The sequence below is a fragment of the Mauremys mutica genome, chromosome 9 (genome assembly GCF_020497125.1).
Source record: "Mauremys mutica isolate MM-2020 ecotype Southern chromosome 9, ASM2049712v1, whole genome shotgun sequence".
NCBI classification, from domain to species: Eukaryota; Metazoa; Chordata; order Testudines; family Geoemydidae; genus Mauremys; species Mauremys mutica.
This window is the reverse complement of record NC_059080.1, coordinates 92,078,174-92,105,509: the sequence shown is the minus strand read 5'-3', so window position 1 is coordinate 92,105,509 and position 27,336 is coordinate 92,078,174. Positions and strand designations below refer to the sequence as shown.

At 40.8% G+C, this 27,336-nt stretch overlaps 1 protein-coding gene across 3 annotated transcripts in view; it reads right to left on the bottom strand.

Moving 5' to 3' along the window:
• Positions 1-27,336, bottom strand: part of NAALADL2 (N-acetylated alpha-linked acidic dipeptidase like 2) — a 907,975-nt gene that overhangs the window by 413,659 nt on the left and 466,980 nt on the right. The gene's annotated exons all lie outside the window — the stretch shown is intronic.

Here is a 27,336-nt window from a genome sequence, read left to right as displayed (position 1 = left end):
ATAAAACACTTTGTGGAGAATAATTGGTGTCTTTTAAGAAAAATATCCTATTGGAATTCCAAAATCCCTCAGAAGTGATTTCAAATCATGGTATAATTTGTAAAGCATTCAATATTTACATGTAGAATTTGCACTTCCATGCTGAAGTATCTGCTTGTTAAATTTCTGGGTGCTGGCTTTTATCTCTATAGCTACCGTGGCTACAAAATTATGTTCAGAGGAAATATTTACTTTTTAATCTCAAACCTGATCAATTCTAAACAAGATAATTTAATATTTAACATTTATAAAATAACTTTCATTTATGAGTTTAAACATTAGAAACATTAATTACACCTCACAAAACCTTATAAATTAGGTACATTTTACAGATGGGCAAACTGAGTCACAGAGAGGGTAAATAACTTACCTATTATCACATTGTGATTAACTGACTGAGCTTGCAATAGAAATCAGGGATGGAATCCTGTCCTCAGTGAAGTCAATGACAAAGCTCCCATTGACTTCACGAGGGGTCAGGATTTCACTCTATGCATCTCGAGAAGTATGGGGAAAGGCTCCACATTTTGATCCACTGATGAACGTGAAAGCAAGTTCTAAATATTTATGTCCAGATTTTTTTTAAACTAAGTCTACTAATTTTATATTTAATCTATTTAAAAGAATCTTTCTAAATTCTGTAGTATTACAATCTCCACAAAATAGGGGATCATAATTAAAACATTGCACAGGAGTGTGATAGGGAGATGCTGTCTGGAGCACACTCCTGCAGCAGGCTGGGAAATGACAGGTACACCTACCTTAGTTACCCTTTTCAGAGTTCCCAAGTGAGGTTAATTTATTACAAAAGTCCCATGCGCATAAATCATAATAAAAGTCCCATAACGATAATCCAGATTTCCCCCATGATAGCCCAAACCGCATAGAGTTAGGGCATCTCTCACCACATCCCAGCTCTCCAGTGTGGCCCTCTCCTGTTCTTGTATCAGGATGACCCCGACCCCCCCTTTCAACTTGAGTGCAACACAGCTCTTCCCAGTGGGACCCTCACTGCCTCTATGCTGGGATCATTTTTGCCAAAGGAACATTCCTCACTTCCCCTGGGCCTCTCACAACTCCTCTGAGCCCAGCTCTTCAACTCCAGAGATTCCAGCAGTTAAGCACCTTCGCTGCTCCCTGCCTTCAAGGCTCTTCAGCCCTGGGCCCCAGCTCAGAGTCAGGAGGCAACTCCCTCTGCTACTGCTGCTTCTCTTGCTTTCAGCCCTGGCCGTGACTTGGGCACATCAGCCAGCAAACTCCTTTTGCTGCTGTCCTACCTTCAGCTTTCGACCAGGTCTGAAACATACAGTCTCCCAGCCAATCCCTCCCTCTTCCTAGGGAAGGCCTGTCATGAGCATTCTGCTCACGGCAGCTTTCCCCAGAGACGATCTCTTGTCTTCTGACTTTTCCAACTGACTCTCACCAGAACTCCCCCTCAGTGGCTTGCTCCCTGACCTTTTCTAATTATAATAATAGGAGATATACCAATCTCCTAGAACTGGAAGTGACCTTGAAAGGTCATTGAGTCCAGCCCCCAGCCTTCACTAGCAGGACCAAGTACTGATTTTTGCCCCAGATCCCTAGGTGGTCCCCTCAAGGATTGAACTCACAACCCTGGGTTTAGCAGGCCAATGCTCCAACCACTGAGCTATCCCTCCCCCCTAATCCTTAGGTGCAGCTCTGCCCTCTTAATTATCCAAATGGAAGCACCTGCTCTGGCATACAGGAGCTGGATCTGCTTCATTCACACTGCCCAGCCACCCTTTGACAAGGAAACTCACAAAATCTACAATCAGTAGCTTTGGAAGGGTTGGCAATTGACCATTATCAGGAGATTAGAACATCTCAGTGGCATAATCTATGTTGAATTTTAAGACAGCCAAAGACATACAAAATTAAGGCATGGTTACAGGGGTTATACTTTGCTGTAAAACTGCATCTTTAACTTGATTTTCAACCACTGCTAACAATTGCCATAATAATAACTATTATTTTATAGCATCCAGCAGTGCCATAGTATGGTACTTTACAATGGCAACAAAGTCAAGGAATTTACAGTTTAGTTGAAATACAAGACCATCCACACTGTAACAAAAGAGCAGAAACTCCACTTCCAAGAAGCTCAGAAATCAGTGGCACAACTAGATTTTTAAGAAATAGCCCAATTTAAAAAAAACTCCTTATTTAATGAAAAAATAACTAATATTCACTGGGCACCCACTAGGTTTTTTTGTTTTGTTTTTCCAAAAGTCCCAGCTTTACAAAATGATTGGTTTGAATCAAATCTATCCAACACAGGAGAGTTCATTTGATGTAATTTTGTAGGGGGCTGGAGGGAGGGGATGATGCTGGAAACTAGCTACAGTTAAACATTTAGCCTACATTCACTGAGCAAAACAATTTGCAAAGCTGAAAAGAGCAGTTTCACTAAGTATCATAATATATTATTTGACAGAAAGTTTTCCTCAACCTTGATATCCACAATAAAGGGTTGTCTGGGCAGCACAGTGAAGTGTCATGCAAAACACCTGAGCCTGGAAATGATTTTGTCAATACTCCTCAGTAGGCTGACAGACCACGAATAGGTTGATTTTGGCTTTTCTGGGCCAAATACAGTTTATATCACTGCTGAGCACCTGCTACTGGATGATCCACAGAGTGGCATTAATGAAAGAACTGAAGGAAACAATGAATCTAGTCTGACCAGCCAAGTGAATAGCACTGTAGAGAGACATCTAACAGTAATTTTAGTGGGAAAATGGAAGACTAAAATGAAAGGGAGATAAAATACATTGATCAATATAACCCTCCCCTTCCCCCACCCCCAACTCAGAATCATTCACCATACTGCGGGGAGCTCTGACGAGTAGTAGCTTGTTGGCATGCTGAAAGGGTACTAGGAGGTCTTTGCTTGGATATGTAAACTGCCCGCTGTACAAAATATCGCAAAATGTAATGTTAAATGGGAAATCATCATTGAGTGGGTGTGTTTCCAGAGGGATCCCCTGAGAATCAGTGGCTGACCATATGCTATTGAATATTTTTATCAATGACATGGAAGAAAACAAAATCCTCATTGATAAAGTTTGCAGCTGACACAAACATTGCAGGAGTGGTAAATGATTAAGAGGACAGGTCACTGATACAGAGTGATCTGGATATTAGCCAGGATATTAGCCTAGCTATGAGCCAGGAGGAGCAGAGATGGTGTCCGTAGCCTCTATCTGCCAAAAGCTGGGAATGGGTGACAAGCAATGGATCACTTGATGGACACAAGCTTACCAAGCAAAAAAGATGCATTTTAATATGCCTAAATGTAAATGGATACATCCAGGAACGATGACTGTAGGCCACACTTAGAGGATGGGGGACTCTATTCTGGGAATCAGTGACTCTGAAAAATGGGTTGTGGTGGATAATCAGCTGAACATGAACTCCCAGTGTGACACTGTGACCAAAAGAGCAATCCGGGGAGGCACCCTGAAGAATCTCAAGTAGGAGTACCGTGGTTATTTTACCTTTATATTTGTCACTGGTCCGATCACTGCTGGAAAACTGTGTCCAGTTCTGGTACCCACAATTCAAGAAGGAGGTTTATAAATTGGAGAGGGTTAGAGAAGAGCAACAAGAATGAATTAAAGGATTAGAAAATGCCTTATAGTGATGGACTCAAAGAGCTCAATCTATTTACCTTACCAAAGAGAAGGGAAGACTTGATTAGAGTCTATATGTATCTACTTAGGGAACAAATATTTAATAATGGTCTCTTCAGTTTAGTAGAGAAAGTTTGGCTTGAAGTTGAAGCTAGATAAATTCTGAATAGAAATAAGGCATACATTTTTAAAGGTGAGAGTAATTAGCTATTGGAACAATTTACCAAGGGTTGTGGTGGATTCTCAATCACTGACAATTTTTAAATCAAGACTGGATACTTTTTAATAAAAAAAGATCTGCTCTAGGAATTATTTTGGGGAAGTTCTGTGGCCTGTGTTATATAGGAGGTTAGACTAGATGATGACAGTGGTCCCTTCTGCCCTTGGAATCTAGGAATCTATAAACAAAGTAACAGGCTTAACAAATTTTATATTGAACTGAATTAACAATTCAGTTGTGTTAGGCCTGAAAAATACATGATTATACAACTGAGACTCAGATATATAATCTCAAACCACCAGTTAGTGACACCTCAGCTTAGACGTCGCTTGTACTCCTTAGAATAGCTTGTGACATTCGATTTTCTGTGCTCAAAGGGCCACATTTTTAAAGGTATTTAGGCATCTAAAGATGAAGATAGGCACCTATTGGGATTTTCAGAAGTGACTAGCTGCCTAACTCCTAGGGTAATCAATGGATGAACAAAACAATGAATAATTGCTAAAACACCCGCAGAAATCCATTGGAGTAAGGACCCAGACAATTTTGAAAATCTCACTAGTTGCCTATCTGCATCTAAATACCTTCAAAAATTTGAACCAAAGAGCCTCAACCAAAGTCCATTGAAATCAATAGAAAGACTTACACTGACTTCAGTGGACTTTGGAACAGGAAAACATAACAGGAAAAGGGTATTTAAACCTCTCCTTTTAATACTACTACCATATAATTTAAAACTCCATTAGTTAAGGACCATTTACTATTCACACAATGTCACCCACAACCTTATAAAAGTGAAAAGGAAATACTATATCATAGTGGTGATGCATTAACAACCTTGAGTGATAACATGTTACAACTGCACCCCACGGTATAGTACACTTCAATGGCTAATGCCACCTACAGGACATTAGAGGTTGCAGCATATGTTATTGATTGCACATGCAGATCCAAAATATTTGAAAAACCTCTACTGAAAGAGACTAGATATATGTGAATGTAATCTGTACAACAGTCAGAGTTACTGCTGTACAGAGTTCAACTTCTTTACAAGAACGCTGGGCTTATGTTAAAGACTTCAGAGATCCAGTCAGGAGGAATAATTGTCAAAGGTCACTCTCCAGATTTAATCTTTTTAATTTATCTAAAATAAGTCTTCAAGCAGGTTGCACAAAATGGACAAGTTAATCCAATCAGTAGTACATTACAAGTCTCCAATTTCATCTGCTATGCTCTTTAATGCAATGACAAACTTGGACAGTACAGAAACATACAAAGTCATTTTATTAACACAGTCACTACTTCAAGATCCACATTTCCCACAGGTGTTAGAAACAGTAATAGAATAAATAATTGGAAGAAACCCATCCCATACAAATAAGGTTATGGCACATTTCAACAGCCAGCACTCTGTTGCAATAAAAGGCAGTTTAATTTTTTTTTTTAAAGGACACAATTATCAAATTGTTCCCTCAATAATAACGAAAGATGCTTTTTACTCTATAATTAAACGAAGCATGCCTTTGAAACTTTTGTGACAATATACTTGACTGAATTACAGAACTGAATACACTTACTATTTACTTCATAAATTTCCTTACACCCTATTAAAATCAAATTGCAAATCATGGCACATGTGTTAAACAACTCAGCAGATATTAGGTGTCTTTGATAAGTCTCATGGAGAACAAAATAACACAAACACTTTTTGGCAGTTTAATTAAAAAGATTGAGCCAAATTTCTCCCTGATGTAAATCCACTAATTTCATTGATTTACACCAGGGATTAATTTGGACCATTATTGTTTGTGACAGGCTGGTTAGATAACAGAAACAATGCCACACGAATAGTATTTCCGACAGTACTCCAAATTCAGAAACCCAGAAAGTACAAGAAGGGTTTTTTTCCCTTATCAGTTAATGAGAAAAACCAACATTACACCGCACACATTGCAGAGTCACTTTCCGCATCCTACTAAAGTTAATTTACTTTTTTTTTTTAAATTTACAGAATATTAAGGCTGGTAACAAGATAGCATGTGTGAGCTGTAGAAAAGAACAGAGTGTCTGCATCATCATGCAACTGCTACTGAGAATGTTTTCAGTACCTAAAGCTTCAATAGAAATACTATGGCAAATTTTCATTTACACTACTGCCTTTAATGGTGAGCCAGTTTCTGATCCCTTATTCGCTTTATAATTTGTAATACTCTATTCAGCAAGTTGTTCCGTGGAAATCAATAGTGATCCTGCCAAGTAAGGTACTACTCTCGGGGCCACATCTTCAGCTATTCTAATTCTGCACAGCTCTATTGAAGTCAGTGGACTTTCATTGGCTAATGATCTTCATGTACATAAGGGTATTAGAATCTGGCACAAGTACATTACATGAATAACAACAACAGCAGAATAATATAGTGGCTTTCATCTGAGGATTTCAAGAAGCTTTTCCCAAATTAAGCTTTAGAACACCCTCAGAAATAGGAAGACACAAAAGACCTAATCCTCCTCGTACTTCAGATAGAAGAAAGTCATCAGAATGTGAGTAGGGGGCCCCACTGAGATACCGGCAGCAGAAGAGGTAAGGCAACAAGCCCCCAGAACAGGTGTGCCGACCACCTATTTGCCACCACCTTCCTGAGCCAATGGCCACTTGGCCTACCTGTTTCTATCTCCCCACACACAGCGATCGCCTGATCTCTACCCTTCCCAGGCACTGACCATGTGGGGTGTGGAGACTGCTGCCTCCCTTCCTCTGTGGGGGCAGTCCCCTCCCCCCATCACTGTTCTTGAAGCTAGGGGGTCTATAGACAACTAATCTCCTCATTCTTTCTTCCTCTCCTAGTTAGCCGCAGACCCACCTTCCTCCTCCTTCCCTTTACTGGCCTCTGGGAGTGGCCACAACAGTTTCAAAGCAATACCGAAATAAACCACTGGCTGCACATGTCCTAAAAAATGCACACGGCTATTTCTCTGTGATGACTATAAGAAGTGAATAATAAAAGTAAACAAAAGGTTAACTATCAACATAACCACATGATGTTGTTACCATAATGCTTGACTTGCCTTTCATTTCCCCTTGTTTTGGTTTAGGACCCTTAACTGTGCTCCCATAAGGAAAGCTTTGCACCCTTATGCTTCTGGTATAGACCACGCCTTGCTGGTTTCATGACTGAATTTCAATGATAAACTCATTAGGGCAGGGAGGATGCCTTTACTTGTGTCTGTTATGCACCTGGCACACTTTTGGGTGCTACCACTGCACCTTGGGTGCAGTGTATAATGTTACCTATTACGTAATCAAATTTAGAAAACCTGCTGAACTGAAGCATTGAGACAGCCAGTAGGAGCAAAGAAATCTGATACTGGTGTTATTAAATCTGCATTCCTGTGTAACCAATACTGGTCCTCCTGTGCAATGTGGATTGATTAAAAACACAGATTTTAATCAGAGTTTACATTAACAAGCAGAAAACCTTAATTTAAATTGATTTACTTTTTACTAATAAGTGTACTATTTAATTATTTTCCCAAAGAAAGGTTTACTCTCAGTGGTTGGTATAACCATTAAAATATGCTTATTTGCAACCTAAAATTGGTACTATTTCTCACTAAGCAGGAGGGTACACTATATCAATACACATTTATTTATAAAAAAATATATAGTTTAACATACATTTATGCACATTATTAACTATTCCCTTTTTATGTTAGAAAGAGGTGAATGAAGCTACATTTCTTATTTACTAGATTGTGTTTTGTTATTCAGGATTTCTGTCAAGCTGCATTTGGATGTAAACTGGAATTCAGTTACACTTGGCAAAAGAACAAATGGGTATAAACTAGCTATGAATACATTTAGGATGGAAATTAGAAGGAGGTTTCCAACATCAGAGATGGGATAAGGTGCTGGAACAGCTTTTTATCAGCGGTGAGGGCGCAGGGGGTGGAAACAAAACCTAACTTGTTTTAACATGGAGATTGATACATTTATGAATGAGATTATGACTAGGTGCTTGTGATAGCAGGAGACTGGGTTTGATAGCCCCTGAGGTCCATTCCAGTTCTCTGTTCCTAAATACTTAATTCCCTCCTGTATATCTTGTGCAGCCATAATGGAGATAATGGGTTTTACAGGCTGAATGTGAGGGCAGCACTAGACCCAAACATTTATTAACAAACTAGGAACCAAGACAGGGAAAGAGGACACAATGTTTCATTAAGGCCAAGATGCAAATCTTAACTGTTTTTCCTTCTTTGAAATGATGGAAAGATCAGGAAAACTTTGAGGAAGACATATCCTTGTGCTTCTTCTCGAAGACAGGAGACAGTTTATAATTCCTGACTTGCAGAATGGCCCAGAGACTGACTGCAAGAGATTACAAGTTGGCCAGTATTGCTTAAGCCTGGAAGTGCTAAAGATGATAAAGTAGTTTACAAGATGAGCTGCACAGGCAGCACTCATAATGTTAGGCTTTCCATCCCAATGCAGCAGAGTGACAACATCAAAACACAAAGCTGTACCAGGTGACTATAAAGAGAAATGAACACATGTGCAACACAGGAATTTCATATTAAAACTGATGACCATGGGGAGAGTAAGGCTGAAGCAGCGCAGTGGAGACTTATTTGCTCTAGCAACAATTCTTTCACCATTGCTTGCTAAAAGAGATAACTAGTCATACCAGATAATAGGCCAGATGTGCACTGCTGAAGGCACATCAGAAGACTTGGAAATACATGAAGTGATTGCTGAAAAACTGAGATTTCTTGCCCCTTAAATCAGAAGTTAAATTTGGAATAATTCCCCTATTAACACCACATTGCCCTTGTCTAATGGATATAATAATGATAATCACTAAGCTATAGAGTCCTTTATCAGAGAAATTCCTATTTGATATAGATGCAAACAGTAAGGTTCTTAATAAAAGACTGATAGAATTATATAGTTCTGAGAGCAAAACTATAGAGACAGATTTTTTTTTCCTTCATGTGTGAAAAATCTTTAATGAGGACTTTGAGAGGAAATATCTGCAAGGATTTTCAAATTGAGATTCTCTATCCACTGTCTCCCTGGGAGTGGGGGATTGCCCTAGAACTGGCTGAAGAACCAGTTTTTAAAAAAATACAACTGTCAAAGTTATTTCATTTTTTTTTATTCAAAAATTATTTTGTCATCACAAAGTCATCAAAACAGTTAATAAAATAGCCATCAACAGTTTTTTACTTCTTGAAAACTCACTAACAAAAAAATTTCAAACACCCCTTTGCTAACAATTTGCTCCAACAGTGATTTTGATAAGAATTTCAAGAATGATGTCACATTTTTAATTAAAAAAAAAATCAGTTTCTCTCCAAAAAAATAAGGGTGGGGGGAGGTCAGTTTTGACCAAGAAAAACTGTTCTCCAATAATGCTAATCTGCCCTAGTTTACCCCCACCACAAAAGAAAAGCTGCTTCATACCTGACAGATCACAGGGGATTCATGGGATGCCAGGGCCATTTTGTCAAAGACTTTGTACAATAGCAACCTCAACATTTTCCTTCTCCTGCTCCCTCATAGCAATGCAACTGTGCTACCAGGCAATCACTCTCAGCTGCACTAGCTCCTGGAGACCAAAAATCTGTGACTGTATTAACTTCACAGGCTGTCATAATTTTTATACAAGGCCATGAGATGAGACACATGTCCTTGCATGCTGTGAGTTATCTCTGCATGCAGACAGGCATTTTCCTCTCATGTCCCTTCCTTCAGGTTTTTATGGGATTTTGCACAGACATTCTACAGCAGCAAATTCCAATACAGAATCAAGTTCCAAGACTGCAAAAGAACTTTGGCCATCACCTCTTGCAGAAAAGACACCTTCACATAATCTCTCTCATTCAAATTATGGAAGAAGTGACATGGAAAATATCTGTAAAGAGTTGTTTTTTTAAATGGAAAGAAGTACCACAATATTTAAAGCACAAGATAAATTATTCTGAGGTATAAAAGTAGAAAACCATCAGAACTGATTGTTTCTAAGTACAATATAGCCGTATTTTGTATGAAGCATAAGCAGTTCTTTAGCAATATACAGCAACTGTGCTTTATTACTGACAAGATGCATGTCATAGTATGGCCCTGGCTGGAGTGCTCTCATGAGGTAGGCAGCAGTGTGCCAGATGTGTCTGCCTCAGATTCCCCTTCAGAGTTCCCAGAAATAGTCCTTAAAGGCTTTCCAAGGGTCTTGGATACAAATCATAAAATCCCATAACCACAGTCCAAAATTCCCCAACATAGTCTAAACAATACATGCAACAGAACAGCCCCAGCATCTTTCCCCACACCCCAGCATCCCTCATCATGCCTCACTGGCCCTCTGGCTCAGAACCAGCATTCATCTCATACTGCTGCTCTCAGCCTTCAGCTCTCTCCTGTCTTCTTTGGCCAGGACTCACTGACTCAGGAAGGTCAGCGGGCTAGCTCCTTCGGCTTCCTGATAATCCCCCACTTCCAGGGAAGGTCAGTGGAAAGTTCTGCTCTCTGCAGCACTGCCCAGAGACTTCCTCCAGTGTGAATTCCCAGGCAGTTTGGACCTGCCCTTTCCCTCATTGACCCAGATAACTTCCCCTCTTCCAGACCGACTCTGTGCTCAAAGGGCCACCATATTTCTCTCTTTATAGGGCTCAGGTGCCCTCTTTTAACCCAATTGGTGAGTCACAGTTGACATTGGCCCTGCTCCCTCTTAAAGGACCAATGTCAACCTGTGACAAAACCAAATTCTGCTCTCCTTAAAATGATATTTTTTTACTGTTTGAGTTCCCAGTCCCAAAATGATGTAATGAAAGATATCTCAAACCAACGCACACCCATGTACGTGTACACAATGAATTTGCTCAGGACAGGTAATGATGCACATCATGCATCAGAAGTTAGAATCTGTGTAAATATTCCCACAGTCCATCTCATTAAAACTATTACCATAAAATACTGTAATATAATTAAAATGGAGATTGTTTTGAAAGACCATGCTACACATAATAATTTAGAAACTCAGATCCATGACCAAAATAACCTAAGAGCAATCAAGCAGAAAAGATGGTCACCACATTATTTATAAGATTATTTTTCTTTCTGCTTCCTGACTAGCACAGAAAGCAGGATCTACATTTCTATCTACCCACATACTTGTCTTCGTATTGTTTTTTAGTGTGTTTAGCACCTCAGTGCTCTGAAATATTACACAATCTTTAGCTTCTCTGGTGAGTATGTCAACAAGGATGAAAAGTATCATCCAGGGTGTGTGTATGTGGGTTTGTGTGTGAGATGTGGATATTTGTCTACTTAGAAGTAGACTAACACCAATAGCCCATTTCACTATGAGCACCAAAGAGCTGTCTTATGATAATGACCCTTGATCTTTTGATCTGAGCCTGAAATAAGATAATCCTGCAGATCCCCTTTATCAATGCAGCCATAGAATCAATCATGGAATATCAGGGTTGGAAGGGACCTCAGGTCGTCATCTAGTCCAACCCCCATCTAGTCCCCCTAATTTTGTACATTGGTTTCCAATTTTGTATTTAAAATATGTCAATGCAAATGGTATTATGCCCAGTGCTTCTTTATTCTGGAACTTGGACAGGCAAGATGGCAACATTGACACATGCTAATTTTGTGATGGCTGTGGGCTACAAGAAATTAGAGGAATTCAGCATGGGATGTGTTAACGTAACCCACACATCTCCTGGGTGTGGTGTTCTGTCCCATGTAGTGGCACCGAGACCACTTAGAGAGAGAAATTAATGAGTTTGCTCTACAGCCTTGGCTAACAGCCAGTTGGCTTTTAGTTCATGTGGTACAGGCTCATGCAGGTTCAATCCTGCCCGCCAATGACCGGGGTCTGTCGGCGTTACATTAATGGTACTGCATACTCTTCTCTTACAGAAAGATTTGAGTATACTGGTTACTTGTCTAATCAGATTTAGATACACTTCCTAAATCATAAACAAGCAAAACAATGCCTGTCTACAGTGCCAGCCACAAATGCAAAACCATAGTGAAACATTATTTTCAGATACTCAGTATGGTACAGCAATTAAATAGGGTGCAAATTATTATTATGAGAGGTCTGCTTCCACCATGCACCATCTTTATGGGCAGTGCCATTCCACCTGCAAGCCAGTCCCAAAACCTGGGAATAGCTAACAGTAACTTTCCTGACAAAGGTTAGCAAGTGCCATCTCAGCGCTGTGGCTCACTCTCCAAGCCATATCCCTTGAAATCCAGTCCTGGCTGACATGGCTGATGGAACAATTCATGCGTAGCTCATCACAGTGATGAACGTATTGTTTGTCCTAATAGAAGGGAAAATTAGAAGCATATTCCACTCTATTGTAACATATTATAGGAGCATTTGCAAATCTTGATATATATATATCTGCTCTCTGAATGTTGTAATATGGCACCTACAGTATAGTGATGATGCTATTAACATAAAACAGTACGATTTATGGTGGGTTTTATTTCCCATATGTATAGTATAAATTTGATTTATAAAATTGAAAAAAAATATAACAGAACGTTGTGGTTTCAGACACTTTTACAGTCCTATAACAGAAAAATGGTTTCGATTTATTTCCAGGATTTCAGTACATTGTGTGGACAAGTGCCACTGGGTAATTTTGAGGAAAATACTGCAAGAGACTGGACTCTTCCATTTAGAAAAGGATGTATTGTGCATGCCTGGTAATATTTTTTTCAGTGAGAATGTCAATTTTTTTTTGCACCATCACAGTGGCTGGTTCATTCATTTGTATAGAGACAGAACGAAGTGCCTGTAAACTAGTAGTATTAACATGATATAATACACAATAGACACAGGCCAATTTTTCCATCTTCCTGGGAATTCCTTTGTTGATAGATTAAAGAACAGTCATAAACCTCTGCCTAAGCTTCCTTTTGAGGCTGGCTGTACATATTTTTCTCTGCAAGCCTCTCTAAGCTTACTTCTGTTTCCCACAGCATCAAACAGATATTCGCATTTTTTAATACTTTTTGGTTGGAACTAAAAGGACACTCCTGAACTGACTGCCAAGGTGAGTCAGAAGGCAAGCTCTGCATCTCAGTGCAGGGTGATAGGAATGGACAATCTGTCATACAGTAGAACTTGAGTTACGAACACCTCGGGAGTGGAAGTTGTTTGTAACTCTGAAATGTTCGTAACTCTGAACAAAATGTTATGGGTGTTCTTCCAAAAGTTTACAGCTGAACATTGACTTAATACAGCTTTGCAACTTTACTATGCGGAAGAAAAATGCTGCTTTTAACCACCTTAATTTAAATGAAACAAGCACAAAAGCAGTTTCCTTATCTTGTCAAATTTTTATTTAACTTTCCCTTTAGTTTTTAGTAGTTTACATTTAACACAGAACTGTACTTTATTTGTTTGTTTATTTGGGGGGGGGGGACGCTGCTGCTGCCTGATCGTCTACTATCAGTTTATAACTCTGGTGTTTGTAACTCTGAGGCTCTACTGTATTATCATTTGTGTTCCTGAAATTTGCACAAGTAAATCTCCTTTGTAACAATGGGAAAACAGACAATTCATTGTTCATGTACACTAAATATTAAGAAGTCAGTAAACACACTATGGCTGAGATTTCCTAAGCTGCCTAAGAGATCTGGATGCCTAATGAGTTTAGACTTCAAATGGAAATAGGGCATCCAGATCCCTTAGGCAGCTTTGAAAAACTCAATTTAACTGTATTTCTAGAGATCACTCGCTATATTTTCCTGCAATAAGTTGGCACCCATAAGATGATCTGAAAAAGAGTCCGGATCTTAAATATAAATTGCTTTGGTTTTGTTGATTCAGCTAACAACTTTTCCTGGTACACCTGGCATCCGTGCACATCTTTTTCTGTAAAACAGCAGTTGTTTAGTCTAGTGCTTTACTGATTTCAATGGAACATCCATTCGAAGCAGCATTAGGAACAGAAACACAACAAGGTAACGTGCATTTTGTGTGTGGCAGTACTGTATATACTTCAAGTGTCCATACAGTGGCCTTTTAACTGCGTTACTGTGTGAAAAAGAGCAATTTTATTTGGAACATTCTCTTGTAATACATCACCCATTTAAACAACATTTAAAAAAAACTGTTCTGCAGATTAAATAAATATTAGTTTTAAATGTTTAATAACTCCATACAAATTCACATTGTTTTAAACTGACATGATCTCTCCCTTCTGTGTTAATATAAAACTAAATTTTTTAAAACCACATCAATGAGATATCTACTTGATGACTGAGATTAGATGAAGTTATCTTTCTTTTAAACTATTAATTCCACTCAACTCCTATGCACATATTTTAAGGGTTCAGAGGACCCCCCCATATTATTATAGGTCATTTATTCATATGAATTATAGCCCAAGTAAAGAAGAAAAAGAATATTGCTCAAACCATTTTTAACCCACCACGGTATTGTTAGCCTAAAAAAGCCTTCTGAGCAGAAATGTTATACAAAACTATCATACAGGAAAGAAATAGTTTTGCAGTGTGGTGGTTGTTTTAAATTCATTCTCTTTTAATATCTGTGAGATTCAAGATTGATGTTACATTTTCAGTTACTAAGCCTGTAAATTTAATTCTATGAGAATTATTAAGGACTCACATGTATATTTTAAGATAACTGATCTGTGCAGATATTTGTTGACATCCATGACAGATGTAGAAATGGGGAGAAATTGTAAATACACTCTGTATTCATTCCCATCTTGTCAAGACCCTGTGGTGGCAGAAAACATGACTTTCACAAAATCTGGCTCTTACATTTTTTCAGGGGACAGATACAGAAGACAGATGATAAGCAATATCTTAACTCTTATAACACAAACAGTACATGGCTAGATCCATCAAAAAAATCAGCAACTGATGTTTGTACAAAACGTCTCAATTAATCCACAGCTTCAGTTTTAAAAGATAAATATCTATCAATAAGTAGTCCTGCACAAATGCATTTTATATTTGCAAGGGGTGTAGTACACTCTAGCCTTGTTTAAATGATGCCTGTTCATGTCTCCTTTTAATCTGAAAACATTTACTCTTATTTTCAATACTGACCAAAAATATAAATCATTTCCAAAGCACGTATTTCATTCTTCAAATTTAAAATACAATCTAGCATAATGGGCGATATAATTAAACTGTAGAATTTCAGGATTCATTTGCATCCACAAATTCTGTGCATGTAAATCTTGCATATATGACACGTATATCCTGATGTTTCACTGTGGGCTGAATCCAGGAACTGCAGAGCTAAGAGTATCTATCTGGTATCTATAACCCTTTATGGACCAGCCACTAGAAGTGGGGCATATAACATACGGAACAGTAAGTTATATATGCATCATTTGCTGGGACATCTGTATTGGAACAGTTAGAAATTTGGCTTATACATTTGACAAGAATCATCTTAGAGGAGCCATATTTTCAACAACTTCCTTTTGCTAGTGCAATTTTTACCTGCAAAATTATGTGCCACATTTCTGCACCTTGAAGTTATATTTCATGTGGAAATCTAACTGCTCAACTGCAGGTGCAAATCCAGCAGTTAGAGGTACAAATACTCTAATATGCACCAATAATTCATTCACAGATACAAAAATATGAGTATAGATGTTTCAGGTGTCAACTGCCAATGGAAAAGGGAGGATTTTAAACTCTTTTGAAAATACACCCACAAATGATCCCGTGGCTAAGGAAATGCACAGAGACTCAGAAGATCTAGGTTCAGTTCATGACTCTGCCACAGGCAAGATTGTTTGATTTTGATAAATAATTTAATCTCTTTGTGCCTCAGGGAGAAAAATCCTGCAGCAGTGAGTCTCAGAGCCCAGGTCAACTGATTTAGCCTTGTGCCACCAAGCTAAAAATGACAGTGTAGATGTTCAGGCTCAGTCTCTGAAACCTGGTGAGGGGCAAGGATCTCAGCGCTCCAGTCTGAGCCCTAACGTCTACACTGCTATTTTTAGCCACATAGGGCGAGGCCGAGTCAGTTGACCCTGGCTATCATAGAATATCAGCATTGGAAGGGACCTCAGGAGGTCATCTAGTCCAACCCCCTGCTCAAAGCAGGACCAATTCCCAACTAAATCATCCCAGCCAGGGCTTTGTCAAGCCTGACCTTAAAAACCTCTAAGGAAGGAGATTCCACCACCTCCCTAGGTAACCCATTCCAGTGCTTCACCACCCTCCTAGTGAAATAGTTTTTCCTAATACCCAAACCTCTCCACTGTAACTTGAGACCATTGCTCCTTGTTCTGTCTATGAGACTTGCTGCTGTGGGGGTTTTCTTTGCAGTGTAGATATATCGTTAGTTCCTTAGCTATGTAATGGAGATAGTAATACTTCTTCACCGCACCGGGGTATTGTTGTGAGGTGCTCAGATAATATGGTGATGGTGGTCACAATAATACTTGGAGAGAGAAACAGAAATTCAACCGTTACAGTTTAACATAATAATTTCTTGACATTTGCAGTAACAAATGACAACAGAAAGTTATTGTAATGCAGCTAAGCAAACCCCCGCATTTATGCCACATGAAATTAACAAATTTACCTATTTATTACTGCAGAGGTTCTCAGACCTTTCCATACTTCGGGCTATACCAGAACAGAGATGTTGTCTCACATACCCAGCTTTCCTCCCCCATGTACAATAGTGCAAAACACCTCCTCCCCCACCCCATTTGTGATCACATAGTGGCAATAACAGCAACTACTTATATTAAAACATAATATTAAGAAACCATTTAATACATTTTCCACTGCCTTATAATGTCATTCAGCACATGAAAGCACAGAGCCAGACCCTCCATTTCACTGGAGCTATGCCAATTTGCCCTGCCTGGGGGATGTGGCCCAGTAAAAAGAGTTGGCACAATATGAGAAGCCAAGCTTGCCACAGACCATCACTAAGGTTATATTTTTATTTCTGATGTAAGACAGGGTCTGAATGAGCTCTCCCCTCGCATCTATTGAGGAGCAGGCTATATTTGCACAGCTACATCTACTTTGCCTACTCAGAGGCAGATTAGCGGTTTGTGGGCCCTGAGCCAGAGCAAGTGAGGGCCTCTCCCCATCCCTTCTGCCTGCAATCCCCCCACCTCTACCGCCCAACGCTCCTCCTGGGGAAATAGGGTCAGAGCATGGGGGCTTCCCCAGTCTACCCAGGACTCCTGTCAGGGAATGGGGTCAGGGTGCAGGGGGAGCAGGGCAAGCCCCCATACCCCAATCCCGCTCCCCGGCAGGAGCACCAGGTGGAAGGGGGCACAGGGGCGCCCATTTTTCCAGGGCCCCCCAAATTGGCCAAAACAGACCTGCTTTGCCAAAGTGATAAATTTTGGCTGTTTTGAGATAAAATTAATTAGGCTTGAATGCAGGTGTGTTTAAACATTATCTTTATTATATGACTAAAGAGAAGAACTATATCTAATATGCCTTAATTGAGAGGTCATCCTAATTTAGTGATACCACAGCGATGCCATACTCAAGTGGAAATCAGAGGGAAGTCAGGGTGGGAATGAATTTTCCTCCATGGTGGTGTGCCTATCTTTAAAGAGTCCTACATACTATTTGATTTCCCCACCTCAGTGACTGAAGAAAGAGCTGATCAGACTCAGTTTAGAGTCCTTGTTTCTGCTTAGTGATCACTAGAACTGAAATCACAGATGAGCAGTAGGGCTGCCAACTTTCTAATCGCGCCAAACTGAACACCCTTACCCCACCCCCTGCCCCCTCATCTCTGAGACCCCGCCCACACTCACTCCACCCCCCCTCCCTCCATCGCTCGCTCTCCCCCACCCTCACTCACTTTCACAGGGCTGGGGCAGGGGGTTGGGGTGAGGGAGGGATGATGGCTCCAGCTGGGGATGCAGTCTCCAGGGTGGGGCCACAAATGAGTGGCTCAAAGTGTGGGAGGGGGACTGGGTGTGAGAGGGAGTGAGGGCTCCAGCTGGGGGGTGCAAGCTCTGGGGTGGGGCCATGATGAAGGGTTTGGTGTGTAGGGGGCGCGGGCTACGGGAGGGAGTTTGGGTGCAGGAGGGAGTTCTGAACTGGGGTAGAGGGTTGGGGTTTGGGAGTGGGTTCGGGGTGTGGGTCCGGCCGGGCGGTGCTAAATGATTCTAAGTACAATCTAACTTACCCTCTCAGTGACACACAGATTACTTAATTCTCAGGCGTGGTGCAATGCAACAGTGACTGTCAGTTGGTATTTCTCCCCCATGGTGACCGGAGACATATTCAAAAAATATTTTGCTATTTATCCACATTCAGGATAGCTACTGAACTGCAACAATCTTATTACGGAAGATAATAACAACAGTTCCAGACCCCCAATATTGTCTACTTCTATTTTTCAGTAGCCCAATGAACTTTTTACACAAGCTATCAAAGGAAGAGATAAGTGATATCCCTCATATTATCCACATGGAAACAAGAAAAGCTTGTCACGGACCCTTTGTCAGTTTTTGCATATGAAAGATTTGGGTGAAAGGCTGCATTTTTGCTGGCAAAGCAAGACAGACCTCTTTCTTCCTGATAAAGAGGTTTTAGTCTTTAAATGCTTAAAAGAAAAGGACTAATCCTACATGCAGTTCCTTTCTCACACACAGTAAATTGTAGTTAATAGAGGAATTTACTATTAAAAGCTTTTCTATACAACAGAAGCCATTTTAATTAGGAAATCTCCCATCTTAAAATGATACCCCAAAGTGTCCCATAAATCTCAAGTAATTTGTTTGATCAATCATCACTAGAATACCACCCATTTTTTATCAGTTGCTAAAGTTTAGCATAGGCCAAGTTTCACTGCATATTACATATGATGATAAAATCCCAAACACACAATATCACATTACATGGTTAGGCCCCAATCCTGGCTACTCCATGTGTAATAAACCCATACTGTGCCCTCAGACTGAAGAATCAGGCATCCTATACATAATTGCTCTTGCAGTTATGATAGCAGCTGTCATGAATATAGGGGGAAGGGTAGCAACCTTTTTGTATGCGGTAGCATAAAATCCCTCCTTGGCAGCTGTACTGGATTGCCTTCCTGTACAGGTTTAAACAGTTCAAATAACCTAGTTGGCATCTGACCAGAAGGACAAAAGAGGAAAGAAGATACTTCAAATCTGAGAGGGGTGGGGTTTTTTTTGTTCTGTGTGTGGTTCCCTCTCCAGACAGAGGGAGAAGCCAAGCAGGTACAACATCCCCTGAAAATATACCTGGAATAATGCACCTAAAACAACAGCAATTGTGGGTAGGGCAAGGAATTGTCTTAGGTTATCTTTTGTTTTGGCTTGTGAATTTTCCTATGCTACAGAGGTAGTTTTATTCCTGTTTTTGTAACTGTGAAGCTGAGCCCAGAAGGGAATCCTCTGTGTTTTAAATCTTTTTATTACCCTGTAAAGTTATCTTCCATCCTGATTTTGCAGGTGTGAGTCTTTTACTTTTTTCTTTATAAATAAAGTTCTTCTTTTAAGAACCTGATTGATTTCAGTGTCCTGAAATCAAAGGGTCTGGTCTGTGCTCACATTGCTAAGGCAACTGGTTTGTAGTTTATTCTCAAGCCCAGGGGCGGCTCCAGGCCCCAGCATGCCAAGCGCGTGCTTGAGGCGGCATGCTGCAGGGGACGCTCTGCCAGTCGCCGGGAGGGCGGCAGGCAGGCTACCTTCGGCGGCATGCCTGCAGAGTGTCCGCTGGTCCCACAGCTTCGGTGGAGCCGCGGGACCAGCGGACCCTCCACAGGCACGCCTGCGGGAGGTCCACCGGAGCCGTGGGACCGGCGACCATCAGAGTGCCCCCCGCGGCATGCCGCCGTGCTTGGGGCGGCGAAATGTCTAGAGCCGCCCCTGCTCAAGCCTCCCCAGGAAAGGGGGTGAAAAGGCTTGGGGGGATATTTTGGGGGGATAGGGATTCCAAGTGACCCTTCCCTGAATTTTTGTATAAATCACTTGGTGATGGCAGCAATACTGTCCAAGGACAAGGAAAGGAATTTGTGCCTTGGGGAAGTTTTAATCTAAGCTTGAATTTGTGCCTTGGGAAGTTTTAACCTAAGATGGTAGAGTATAAGCTTAGGGGGTCTTTCATGAGGGTCCCCACATCTTCACCCCAGAATTCAGAGTGGGAGGGTGTAACCCTGACAGCAGCATTTTCACAAAAAGTTGCTTAGCCTCCCTTTTAGATGCCACATTGCCTCTTTCAAAATTATGGGCCTGATTAGTCTCTTTCTTACACTGGTTTTATACAGGTGTAAAAACTCCCTACTTAAGTGGAGTTACTCCTCATTTATACAAGTATGAGTGAAGGATTAAGCCCTCTAAATTCCAGATAGCACAAGTATGAAGGTTTAGATGGATTAAAAAACCACTGCCAATGAATCACTGCAGTGAAGAAGGGGGAAAAAAAATCCCCCAGGAGGGAAGTGCTCACATATAACCCCTTTTTTGTAGTTAAAGCACTGACCCAGCAAGACTTCACAAGGATATAATTTTCTTTTCTTCACAAACTATAGGGAACATGTCAATGTCTCAGTAAAATTTGATCAGCCACATAATCAAGTCCAAGTGGCATCTTTTACTTCCCAACGCAGTTCCATTAGCTTAGCTCAAGAGAGGACTATGTATCTGAATAGCAGTGGAAGCTTTTTCCAATGCTTTTTATACAGAAAATCCACTGATCATAAAATCTTGAACCTTTTAGCCCAGCTGGTGGTGTTTTGTCCCTTTCAAATTAATTATTAGTATTCTCTGTGAACTTGGAAAGTGATTAGATTGCATAACCGAGTCGGTATGTCATAGCTAATGGGCATTTTTGTTTAAACTGGATGATTAAGTTCCTTTTAAATAGGAGTCTAGTTCCTGATGAACACTAAGGAATTAATAAGTAAGGTCTGGTAATTGACGTCCTGGAGAAATAGAGTAATAATTAGGGAAACTACCTATTGGTTAAAAGGGTCCATGCCACTCATGTAAATCACAGTGATTTAGAGGATAAATGACTCCCCAAATAAACATTTCACCTTTGAAAATAAAATAAATATGGTAGATAAACTAAGTTTCTAGCTCAAAAGGTTAGAAACAGTTAACCATATACAGGACACACTTATGTCCAATTATGAAATTAATAATGGTACGTCTCCATTTCTTATCACTGTACATTAAATTTATCAGTGTAATGCAATTGGGATTGCAGATTTCCAGCTGACATTGTGGAAACTTAGATTTATTTGTTAAATGTTTTATTGTAAATTGTGCTTGAGCCTAGAGCATTTTGTCAGACATTACATAAACTGCAGTAACAAACATATAAACAAACAGAGAAAGGAAAGAGGCCTATCATTATTTACACAAAATTATATAGCCAAAAATCCTCATGTGAATTTAATCACACTGGCATATACCAAATACATTTAATCTTACCAGCTACTCCCTAGGAATTGTATCTCACTTAAAATTTAATATATTACATGCACACATGCATGCATGCATGCCTTCACATAGTAAAAGCTCTAATATCTTTATTTAGGTTGACCTTCCAACTCTGACATGAAACTGAAGATACCACTCCTGACCACCAACAAAAATCCTGTTTTAGGCAGAAGTAATCCCAATTCCCCCCCAAGCCAAGTTTCTCATGAACATGGGCAATCTCTCCAAGAAGGTAAAACATACACAACACTGAGGTTCAAGATAAACTCAACAGTTGAATGATCATCAGAAGTTTATTGACCACTTTTAAGGTCATCCTTTTGTCTCCCTTACTCTCCTTTCTCCTCTCCAACCATTCTGTTCACCTGGTGCTCAAGAGGCCCACTGGACCCACAAATTCCAAGAGGTCTCCTTCCTATGTGGGTAATCTGTTATAGGAGATAGAGGCCCTGAGCACGACACTGCCTATTGTGCTCTCACAAAGCGGGGCAAGATTATGTAAAAAGCTCAGGCTCAGATTTTCAAGTGCTCAGCACCCACCATAGGGTCCAGATTTACAAAAATGCTCAGCTCGCATTTAGGCAACCAAATGTGTGTCCGATTTTCTAAAGAGCTCAAGATCCAAATTGCAGCACTCTTTTGAAAATCCGGCCACTTCAATTTGGGCCTAAATGGGAGTCAAGCACTTTTGATATCTCACATATATTACAGGTCAGGGAACCCAGACTGCACTAAGAACACATTTTATCCCGGGAAGCCCCAAAACTCATTAGATTTGATTAAAATAACAAGCCAATGGGATTGCCATGCCACAGAACCAGAGATACATTTTGGTGAAAGCATGAGGCATGTGGGGGGTCCCAGGGACAAAGTAGGTCAGTTTAAAGTGTGGTTCTACTGTAATTAGTAATGCCTTAAAATGGAATGGTAAGGTGCCATGTTTATTGCATTTTAGTGATTCAGTTTTGCCCATTTTACAAGTAAAAAGATTTAATTGTCACCGACAACTCCACAAACTTACCTTGGGAATAAGAGTAAAGATGGGTTCTTTCTTCCCTGAATATTATCACCAACAATAAACAATCTGCAGGCCAAATTATTTTCTTTCTTACATTTCTGAAACCCCATTTTCTTCCAGTTATACCTTCCTAATGATATTTGTGCAACACTGTTACACTTTCTCTGAGAAAATCATTATTCCCCTTCAACCTGTTCTGCAATGGATATTATGACAAAAGGAGGGAGAGACACCGTGATACCGCCCATTTTAGTGTATGCAGACTCACTTCCTACCTCTTGCAAATTCCTTTTCATTTCCCTCTTGAGACCAGAATTCACTTGCCTACTTCTAAGGGCTGCTCAACAAGTCCATCTAAGTTACACTAGTTCGGTTACGTAAGTTACGTAACTGAAGTCGACATAACTCAGGTCGACTTACAGCGGTGCCTACACCGCACTATGTAAATGGGAGACGCTCTCCCATCGACAGAGCTTCCGCCTCTCAGAGAGGTGGAGTACGGACGTTGACAGGGAAGCGCTCTCCCATTGACTTAGCGTGTCTTCACCAGACCCGCTAAATCGACATTGCTGCATCATTGCAGCGGTGCCGATTTAGTCAGTAGTGTAGCCATGGCCTAAGAGCATCACTGATTTCATGCACTGATAACAGTCCTTCCAGCAACTAGTGAATCAACAAAGAGAAGCCTGTTCCCTTTGAGATTCTAATAATGTTCATAGGTGTGATGACAGGTCCAGCAGCAGGTTGCTCTACAACAGCCTTCTACAATCATAAACACTGGCAAGATGAACCCCAATAATGCAGTGTCTGCTCCTTGGATACTGAAATGAGATGCTGTTAATTTTTGTTAGATGCACTGAGCCAAGCAGACATGCTATAAACCAACCAATTAATTTCTCCTCTGCAATAGCCCATGTCTTCAACAATTTACTTTCCCAAAAGAAGAATTAAAATGCTTCACTGTATGTAGCAGAATAAGTGCATAGAACTGCAGTGGTGTATATTTTTCTTCTAAAATCTCTTCTCCTTATAGGTAAGGATTTTTATCCTTCCTTTCTTTGTCGTCAGTTTTTCTAGTTTTTCTTGGTGAGAATATTAGGAATTCCTTTCACCGTAGTTCCTATGGTGTAGCTGACTCTACATAAGGAGCGTGTTCTCTAAATTTAAGACAAAAGCTTGTTTGTCCACTCTATTTTTCTCCCAGAGTTTTAGCAGTTTTCTGACAGCCATCCAGCCATACAACAAAAGTGAGCACTAAATAAAATCGAATTTCCCCTCCCGTATTGCATGGACAGTCTGCCCCACCCCCAAAATCCAATCCAAAAAGATGCACTTCTTATCCCAAAACACAGTTCATATGACAACATTAAAATGGTCTAAGTCATCTACAGTGTTTCCTGTGTTCATAAAACTAAAACTTCAAGGCAACATTTGAACAACTAAAATACAAGTAAGAGAAATTAAGCAACTGCAACATGCAGATGTTTGGGAATTAGAATCAAGATTTCAAGATGCCCCCTAGTATTAACTGTGCTTTAATGTGCAATCACCTGAATTGCTTACCGAAAGTACAAATGGGCCATTGTAGAACGTGAATGTTAATACTGACGGCCAGATGGAGGTAGCTGTTACTAGGCAGTAAAGAAGAAAGTAAGCTACGCAGAAACTGCAATACCAATTAAATCTTTGGAAAACTAAAGCAGAATCATTACATGTCAAAGGTAAATTTTGGTTTATTTTCTTACCTTCCTCTCCACAAAGAAATTGAGGTTGTGAGTCTCAGCTTGTTCTTACCGTGATATTAAATAAACCACACATACAGAAACAAACAAAACAAAACAAGAGCATTCAGTACTGCACTGGAATGATGCATATTTCCAGAGAAACTATAGGTTCAAAATAGAGTCACATTTTTACATTTCAGAGGGCACAAAATATTGGCATGGTCATCTTTTATTGCTTCTTACATCTACCCTTAGGCTGAAAAGTCATCTAGTAGCTATTGATTTGGTGGAGGGATTCTGGGAGACAGTGTGCCAACAGTTATTAGCATTAATACCATTTATATTCTGTAAAATGTGTGAACAAGGCTAGGCAATCACAACATGTCATCCCCATGTTCTCAAGACTCTGTGACACATTTACGAGCATTCTAAGGATAAATATCAAAATGGCATAACTAATAAAAGATTGGGGGTGGTCCTTGATATATTTTATGGAGGAAGACAATCTATGGCAAATTTGCATCTTTTAAAACAGACCTTTACCAACCTACCCACAAGTGGAGAAGTCTATAAAGGTTGTCTGAAACATGGATGTAATTATACCTTAACCAGTGCTTCTCCAAGAGCCCTGCTGTTGGAGAAAGTCATGTCCCATCAACAATTTCCCCCATAAAGATCCTGCAGTATTAAGTATAAACAAGTGTGTGGCTCTCATTCAGTTCAATCAACTAATAAAATAAGTATGCTGTGTAGGTAAATTCAAGCCCCAAAAGTTCAAGGTACATCTCTACCCCCATATAACGCTGTCCTCGGGAGCCAAAAAATCTTACTGCATTATAGGTGAAACTGCGTTATATCGAACTTGCTTTGATCCACCGGAGCGCGCAGCCCCGCCCCCCGAAGCGCTGCTTTACCGCGTTGTATCCGAATTTGTGTTATACTGGGTCGTGTTATATCGGGGTAGAGGTGTACCTGTAATCCCCCGTGCTAACACAGTCTTCAAGTAGGGTATATACTTTCCTACTGTGCCTGTAAAATATATCATATTTGCCAAATAGCTTGTTCTAGTAACCAGAAACTAGAACAACAAACAATAATAAATAGTTAATGGGCTGCATAACAACAGTTCAAATTATAACCTAATTAATGTGAGATTATTGGAACAGAAATGGTTTTGATAAATAATTGCTTTTAGCATCAAACTTGTACTTTGTCCATTAATGTAAAAGAAGAATAGCCAATATATTCAAGTTGTGCACTTCTGAGTAAAGCCCTGCTGCTACAGTTCTTCCCAAAATGTAGCACTGTTGCAAATCATGTTTAGCTGAAGTTTATGCTTACATTTAGCGGTGACTTTTATGGCGGAAGCTTTCCAAAGTGCCTAAGGAATTTAGGAAAAGTAGTCTCACTGAAAGTCAATAGGACATGTGCCCCTAAATTCCTTAGGTATTAGAAAAAATCTCCCTATATATTGTTTCACATATCAGGATTTTCATAGCTAACATAACTAATGTCACAAAAATCCAGGGTGTCGGTATATTGTATAGACAGAACAGGAAAATTTTCAGACACACAAATATCTGTGTCAGTCAATCTGAATTCAGAAATAAAATAATAGAAAACTAAATTTGTAAAAGGGAGCTTTCCTCTTTGCTTTGTCATCCTTCTCAGGCTACCAGCTGCTTTTGACTATCTACCCTGCCCCTTACTCCTCTCTCTGGTCTTTTGTGACTTTGTGCTATCTTGGTTTCCCTTACACCCCTGAAGCTGTTCATCTTCCCTTCTCCTAGTTTGTCAAAGTCTCTCATGGCTCCCTCCTCAAAGTTTTCTTCCCCCCATATCAGGGGTGGGCAAACTATGGCCCGTGGGATTGCTCTCTGTGGCACTGCAAGCCCCGCGCCGCTCTGCAGAAGCGGCCGGCACCACGTCCCTGTGGCCCCTGGGCAGGGGGGCAGAGGGTTCTGTGCATTGCCCATGCCTGCAGGCACTGCCCCCCGCAGCTCCCATTGGCCGGGACCGGGGAACCATGGCCAATGGGAGCTTCAGACGAGGTATCTGGAGGTGCGGCAAGGGCAGAGCATATGGAGCCCTCTGCTCTCTCTTCCCCAGGGGCCGCAGCGCCGCCTCGGAGCTGCTTTAGGTAAGCAGCGCCGGGCCAGAGCCCGGCACCCAAACCCCTTCTGCATCTCGCCCCCCAACTCCCTGTCCTAAGACCCTTGCCCCCCTGCCCTGAGCCCCCTCATGTACCCCACACCCCTCCTACATCCCAACCACCTGCCCTGAGCCCCCTTGTGCACCCTGCACCCTCCTGCACCCCAACTCCTTGCCCTGAGACCCCCCATACACCCTGCCCCCTCCTCTGCCCAATCCCTTGCACTGAGCCCCTTCCTGCACATCACACCCCCTCCCACACCCCACACTCCCTCACGCACCCCAACCCCCTGCCCCGGCCCTGCATACAATTTCCCCACCCAGATGTGGCCCTTGGCCCAAAAAGTTAGTCCACCCCTGCCCTATATACACTCAAATCCACCTCTCCTCCCTTACCTCACCTCACATCTCTTCATGCATGTCCATGTGGCAATTCAAACTCAACACTGCAGCACTCAATGGCTTATTTTATAAGCTCACTGGTGAGCCTCTATAAATCAATCAATAATAAAATAATGCCATTAAATCACTGGATTAAAAACAAACAAATTCCCAAATAATTAACCTGCCTTACAAACCGAGAGGAGACCATTAATACCAGCTACTTGTGCATGGAAACTGACAACAGCTGTCTCCCCATAGCGACTGTCTGGCAACTCAGGGTGGGAATGCTCCTGGGCAAAACTGGAACAGATGCTGCTTCAGGAGACATTCCAAAAAGCATGGGCTTATGACAGTAATTTACTCACAGTGTTTGTCGAGACCCGGGGAGTAGACCTACCGCAGAATACAGGGAGCCTTTAGCTGCTAGAAAACATTTTGTCTTATTAAATTTTGGCTGGAGAAATGCAACTTCTGCCTTTGCCATTTGGACTAATCTTCTGACAACAACATTGCAGGTTATCTGTACTGCACCTGGATCCAGTCAATCTGAGTCTGTTACATATGAACATTTAAGGCCTGATTAGAAACCCAGTGAAGCCAATGGGAAAGACTCCCATTGGCTTACATCAGTTTTGAATCAGGTCTTTATAGCACAGTGGCAAAACA